Genomic DNA, 7,303 nt, shown 5'->3' on the forward strand with positions numbered 1-7,303 from the left:
ACTGGGCCTTCCAGCAGCCCTGAACAAGCGCCCGGTCTGAAACTTTCCAGAGTAATAACTTGTATCTGGAACATCTAACAGTAAGGACGGCCGAGCGGTCTGAGGCGCTGCTTTCAATATTTGATTAAATTATCAATTCTCCCTCAGTTCGCATTTTTATCATTGTGCAAAAGAAGATCATGGGTTCATTAATGATATTTACCCACGAAAGCAACATAAAGGTTTAATGAAAAGTAATCGCCCAACGTGGGGCTCGAACCCACGACCCTGAGATTAAGAGTCTCATGCTCTACCGACTGAGCTAGGCGGGCTTCTCAACATTTACTCTGTCAATCCCCTTCAGAATATTGTCCGTTTCAATGAGATCACCTCTCATTCTTCTCAACTCCAGAGAGTATCGGCATATTCTACACAATCTCTCACCATCGGACAGTCCTCTCATCCCAGGAATCAATCTGTTGAACCTCCGTTGTACCACCTCCAAGGCAAGTGTATCCTTCCTCAGATAAGGAGACCAAAACTGTGCGCAGTACTCCAGGTGTGGTCTCACCAGGGCCCTGCACAACTGGAGCAAGATTTCCTTACTCTTGCACTATGGGCGGAATATTAGGTGCTATGGTCCGAATATCCTGATTTTCTGCTGATTTTACGGTTGTATAAAAAGTTATTAAAATTCGACAGTCACTCGGCAAACATATTTGTATTTCCTTCAGTGTGCAACACTGATGGATGGATTAATGATGATTGAAACAATTATTCAGTATTTCACAGACTTGAATTATATTTGTCAGCTTGCTCTGTAAAAATGATTTCCCTAACCAGGAATCAAACCCAGACCATGGCAGTGAGAACACCAAATACTAACCACTAGACTACCAGGTAAAACTGCTTGCAGCCTCTCCGATACCTTTAAATATAGTCAGCTTACAATCACAGCTGAGAATTGTGCGGTGACACGGGGTGTAACTGGATTTGCTGGGAGCAGCGTGGAGGCCCCGACCTGCGTGAGAACACCAGCGGCAGGTCGGGGCCATAAAAGGAGCGGTGAGCGGCGGCCTGGGAGCAGCGTGGTGGTGTACCACGGCAAGGTGCAGCGCGAGCTGGTGAATGAGGGCGACGGCAGCGAAGAGTGACGTCATCAAAGTCCAGGTCGGTGATTGGAGCGTTGGCAGGTACAGCAGGAGCAGCGAGAGACTGTGGAGGGATGTGATCGGGGCCCAGGGGTGGTGTGCGTTCAGTGCCAGGGACCCAGGGGCAGCACGGGCCAGCCCACACTGCGATATGTGTGGGCACTGGGTCCGTGCAGCAGAGCTGGTCTCCAGTCGTCTTGGATAACCCTTGCCACTGGACCAAGACCTCGCTCTGTCAAGCCCGTGTGATGGCTGGGGTGCAACGGCCACCACACGTTAAAAAAATCCACGCACAGGCATCTTCCACCCTTCAACATGCAGTTCGGGACCTGGAATATTAGGTCCATCATTGAAACACCTGTGAACTCATCCTTTTTTGGCGTGGAAGCAAGTCATCCTCGCTTCGAGGGACTGCCTATGATGATGACGAACTGGATTTGCTGCAGTCCGCGGGCAGCAGGTGATGAAAACGGGCGTGAGAGGGTGAGTGACAGGTGGGCACTGCTTCTGATGCTGTCTGACCCACGGTGGGAGTGGCCGGGGATTTTAAAGCCCTTTCATTGCACCAATGCAGGGTCAATGAAACTGTGTTTCAGGAACCTTCATGTATACAAACATGGGCACTCTGCACTGTAGACCTCGTGGTGTAACGGTCGTGTGTCTGACTCCAGATCAGAAGGCTGCGTGTTTATATCACGTCGGGGTCACTGTACTTTTCCATATTGTTCTTCCGGAATTGAGATTTTCTTTGCTGCATCACAATGTACTTTCCCACCCATCTTTGTACCATCAGCAAACTTGGCTCCATTACACTGGGTCCCTGCATCCCTGGGATAGGGGAGGGAAGACACACCGGAGAAGTGTGAGCTTGTGGACCGGAGAAGTTGCAGCTGCTGGAGCTGTGCGTTTTATCGGGGAGGGACGGAGGGAGAGCCCGCCGAGCGACCGGAGAAGCTGAGAAGCTGCTGTGCTTTTCATCGGGTTTGACACTGTTTAAAAATGGCAGAGTGCCAAGTTTTCTCTCCCTACTGCCCATGCGCGAAGGTGCCGGCAGTGTTTTCGGCGCAGGCATTTGGCTCCGCCCCCCACTTCACCATCGACACCACGCCAGGACTCCGGGGACTGCACACAGCGGCCAGGATGGGGCGAGTTTTTCCCCGAGCCGTTTCCAGCGCGCAATGTCGGTGCGCTTGAGGTCAGTGCGCCGACAAAACTGCTTGGGGAAAATCTAGCCCTTAAATAGTAAGGAGTACACTGAAGGAAATACAAATATGTTTGCCGAGCAACTGTCAAATTTTAATAACTTTTTATACAACCATCGAATCAGCAAAAAACAGGGCACTTGCCCCATAGTACCTAATATATAGCCCACAGTACAAGAGTAAGGAAGTCTTGCTACAATTGTACAGGGCCCTGGTGAGATGAGGAGAAACTTCTTCACTCAGAGAGTTGTTAACCTGTGGAATTCTCTGTCGCAGAGTTGTTGATGCCAGTTTGTTAGATATATTCAAGAGGGAGTTGGATGTGGCCCTTATAGCTAAAGGGATCAAGGGGTATGGAGAGAAAGCAGGAAAGGGGTACTGAGCTGAATGATCATCCATGATCTTATTGAATGGTGATGCAGGCTCGAAGGGCCGATTGGCCTACTCCTGCATCTATTTTCTATGTTTCGATGTTTCTCTGTCCTGCTACTGCTTCTTTAATAATGGATTCCAACATTTGCCCAACCACAGATGCTCGGCTAACTGGTCTATAGTTTCCTGCTTTTTGTCTGCCTCCTTTTTCAAATAGGGGCATTACATTTGCAGTTTTCCAATCTGCTGGGTCCTCCCTAGATTCCAGCGAGTGCATGTCCACAGATCCCTGAAAGTAGCAGGCCAGGTAGCTAAGGTGGTTGAGAAGAAATATGGAATGATTGCCTTTATTAACCGAGGCATCGAATACAAGAGATGGGGTCGGTGGGGCAGGTTAGGTCACAGCTGGAGTACTGCGTGCAGTTCTGGTCGCCATATTACAGGAAGGACATGATTGCACTGAAGATGGTGCAGAGGAGATTTACGAGGATGTTGCCGGGAGTGGAGAATCTTCGCCATGAGGACAGATTAGAAAGGCTGGATTTGTTTTCCATGGAACAGAGACTGAGGGGAGACCTCATTGAGGTGTATAAAATAATGAGGGTCCAAGATATAGTGGATAGAAAGGACCTATTTCACTTAGCAGAGGGGTCAACAACAAGGAGGCATAAATTTAAAGTAATTGGTCGAAAGTTTAGAGGGGATATTTCTTCACGCAGAGGGTTGTGGGGGTGGTAGAGGCAGAAACCCTCACCACATTTAAAAAGTGCTTGGATGTGCACCTGAAGTGCTGTAACCTGCAGGGTTATGGACCTAGAGCTGGAAAGTGGGATTAGGCTGGAGAGCCTCTAGTTGGCCGGCGCAGACACGATGGACCGAAATGGCCTCCTTCTGTGCTGCAAACTTCTTTGATTCTATGAACTCATTTGCAAAGAGTTGAGGTGCGTGTGAAGTGATTTGGGCACATTTTTCCTCACATGACAACATTTCAAAGGTACTGAAATTTGAAGCCAGGATCTTTATGCAAATTTCAAGTAACAACCACGAAGCAAGAATCATACCCCTAGACCAACAAACCACCTGCTTAGCAAATGTGGAGATAAGATGTAACCATTATTGAAGCATTTTTAGTGTGTGTTGCTGTTCTTGATCGGAGGAGCACATGAGACGGAATCAGTGACATTGCCTTTTCGACATGTCTTCTGAAGCGCCGCACGGTCCCACTCCTGCAGTCAATGAGCTGTTGGGACGTTAATGTATCCATCATCATCATCATCATAGGCGGTCCCTCGAAACGAGGATGACTTGCTTCCACGCCGAAAAAGAATGAGTTCACAGGCGTTGCAATGAATGACCCGAACGACATCCCAAAGGGTGAAAGATGCCTGTGCGTGGATTTTTTAAACGTGTGGTGGCCGTTGCACCCCAGCCATCACACGGGCTTGACAGAGCGAGGTCTTGGTCCAGTGACAAGGGTTAAGAAAGACGACAGGCGACCAGCTCTGCTGCACGGACCTAGTGCACACATATCGCAGTGTGGGCTGGCCCGTGCTAACCCTGGGCCCCTGGCCCCAAACTCATGCCTCCGCTGGGCCCCGATCACATCCCTCCACAGTCTCTCACCGCTCCTTCGCCCCGATCTCGCCGCTCCTGCTGTATCTGCCCACGCTCCAATCACCGACCTGGACATTGATGACGTCACACTTCGCTGCCGCCACCCTCCTGCACCAGCTCGCGCTGCTCCCTGGAGTAGTCTCCCGGGACCTCCAAGCTGCTCCCAGGGCCGCTCGCCGTTCCTTTTATGGCCCCGACCTGCCGCTGGTGTTCTCCCGTTAGTGTATCCAGGCTGTGGGTGGCCACCCCGAGCGCAGTGGAGGGGTTTCTGCATTAGTTCTGGGTGGGGACAGTATCTTTCCCCTTCTCTCTTCCTCTTGTCTGTATCCCTGTGCTTTTATTTCTCTATTTATTCCCCTTGTCTCAGTTTCTAATGTTTTAAAGGGAACAAAAGATGAATTGGGTATCACTGTGGAACAATTTCTCTCAATCAAAGATATACGCATTACCGTTGCGCCATGAGGTCTAGGCAGCTAGCCGTTGATATTCAGGTTCATATATAAATATATATAAATATATCTATATGTCTCATAACTGTTCCCTGGTGGTCGAGGGATTAAGATCCGGCGCACTAAACTGGTTTCAATTCTCGATCAATTCATCGCATAAAAATAATTGAGGTCTGTGAGACGATTAATGATTGCTGTAATCACCATGAATACCAATACTTTCTGCGATAGACCGAGCTTGCAGACTATCTGGCTTCTCCTGCCCTTTGCTGGGCACGTGTTCGGGGTTTAATTTATTAAACTGGGCGAGTTCGCTGATCGCGGGGAGAAGTTAGGTGCCTCTGTGACCCCACTGTGAGGATGTGGAAGTGAACACGGTGGCTGGGTGATCCGTGACATTTCTGTAAAGGGCAGCGGAGGAGAAGGATTGAGAACTTTCAGTGTGGGACAGAAGTTGTTTCAGGTGAGCCAACAAATTCCCGATCAGCACAGAGGGAGCTCACTGGTCAGCTCCCCTCTGTTGGGGCTGTTGTGCCAGAGGTTTCTGTAGTGTAGTGGTTATCACATTTGCTTTATACGTGAAAAGTACCCGGTTTGATTCTGGGTAGAAACATTATGTTTAAACTTGCTACAAGGGAACAATCGGAGGAGAGTTTCGTCTCCTGGAAAATGCTGCCTGACCTGCTGAGATTTCCAGCATTTGCTGTTTTTATTTGCTATTTATTCTCCTGGTAGAAAGGCTCCCTTATTCCTGAATTGCTCTTTATTTAACCAATAAATAGATAACTTTCAGTGAGAGAAAACGGATCCACCGGGGACCTTTCGTGTGTCAGGCCAACGTGATATCCGTCACACTGCAGCCCATCAAAGGGCGAGAAACCACTGAATATAAAGGATGAGCTCACAAATATCAGGGGCAGTGCAGTCTGGTCAACGTCAAACCCTCCTTTCTTATTCAGCAGAGGCATGAACGGGACTCAGACGCCACAAAGTTTAATTAAAGACACAAATACAAGTAACACTTCCAAATCTTTTCACTGTAAAATTCTTTCACATTATTTCAAATCCTATTGCGTTGAATCTGAAAATGATCACCATGGGATTTTATCTTCGCTGCTGATTCTAATCTCTCTGCACGGAAGGAATAACCGGTGCTGTTAAATTTGACAAAAGTTGCCACAGATTCCTGGTGACATCGGCAATACAGTGTGTAAAATGGGTTAACATGCTGAAGAACAGAAGAACAAAACAAATAGGAGCAGGAGTCGATCATACGCCCCTCGAGCCTGCTCCGCCATTTAATACGATCATGGCCGATGATGATCATGGACTCAGGTCCACTTCCCTGCCCGCTCCTCAAAGCACAGGACAAATGATTGAAGTATCGACTGTCCCTCAGTTAGCATTTCTTTCATTGTGGAAAAGAAGGTGACGTATTAATTAATGATGCTTTTCCATGAACGCAACACAAAAGTTGAAGAAAAAAACATACGGTGACTGGCAGGTGAGCGTTGCTTCTGACACCCGGTGGGAATGGGCGGGGATTTTAAAGCCCCTTGTGTTGTGAAAGCTTCATATAGAGGAACATCTCACAATCAGTGCGTAGGCCTCGTGGCACAACGGCAGCGCGTCTGACTCCAGATCAGAAGGTTGCGTGTTCAAATCACGTCGGGGTCACTGTTCTTTCAGAATTAATATTTTCTTTGCTGTTTGGCAATAACCAGACCCTTGTTCCAAGGTCTGTCTCATTGTTTCCCCGGTGTCAGGCAGAGATACGCCTGCTGCCCTCATTTAATTCATGTGCCAGGACACAAAAGTTCAAAATCAACTTGCAGGTGGCCACACACACCACCGAGCGGTCTCAGGTGCTGTGATTAGATCGCAGTTTTCTCTGGAGGTGTGGGTTTGAATCCAACTTCTGACATTTCTTGTTTTTAATCATAAAGCGAAAGTCATTGTTTGACACCACGACCAACTCCTTAAAACTGGGATTCAGCAGTTCACCTGCTCGCTTAACATTCCCGTCTGACCTGGTGCTGAAAGTGGAGATGTTTCCGCAGTGTCGCGGTTAACACGTTCGCCTCACATGCGAAAGCTCACCAGGTGGGAATATTTTCTGTAGCTTTCTCCTCATGCATGCTCAGGGGCGAGTTTGCTCTCCTGTGAAAAGTTCATAAGATGATAAGCATGTAAGAATTAGGGGCCGGAATAGGCCATTCGGCCCCTCGAGCCTGGTCCACCATTCAAGAAGATCCTGGCAGTTCCTCGACAGCAAGTTTAAACATCTGGGGCGGAGCCAACAGGCGACTGTCTGCAATCAGTGAGAGAACGGTATGTTTGGCAGAAGCCTGGCGAGCTCAGTCAGTGAAATATAAGACTTTTAATCTCAGGGTCGTGGTTTCGACACCAACATTGGACATTTACATTTTTCATAGAATTATAGAATGATAGAAGTTTGCAGCACATAAGGAGGGCATTTTGGCCCATCTTTTCCACCCCGGCCAACTAGAGGCAATCCAGCTTCATCCCACTTTCC

At 48.4% G+C, this 7,303-nt stretch overlaps 2 non-coding genes across 2 annotated transcripts; one reads left to right on the forward strand and one right to left on the reverse strand.

The window, feature by feature from the left end:
• Positions 1-238: 238 nt before the first annotated feature.
• Positions 239-311, reverse strand: trnak-cuu (transfer RNA lysine (anticodon CUU)). Its single transcript has one exon. It is a non-coding gene; the product is annotated as a tRNA-Lys (tRNA).
• A 6,061-nt stretch (positions 312-6,372) lies between these two features.
• On the forward strand, positions 6,373-6,444 carry trnaw-cca (transfer RNA tryptophan (anticodon CCA)). Its single transcript has one exon. It is a non-coding gene; the product is annotated as a tRNA-Trp (tRNA).
• Positions 6,445-7,303: the final 859 nt, after the last annotated feature.

The sequence above is a fragment of the Pristiophorus japonicus genome, unplaced genomic scaffold (assembly GCF_044704955.1).
Source record: "Pristiophorus japonicus isolate sPriJap1 unplaced genomic scaffold, sPriJap1.hap1 HAP1_SCAFFOLD_182, whole genome shotgun sequence".
Classification (NCBI taxonomy): Eukaryota; Metazoa; Chordata; class Chondrichthyes; family Pristiophoridae; genus Pristiophorus; species Pristiophorus japonicus.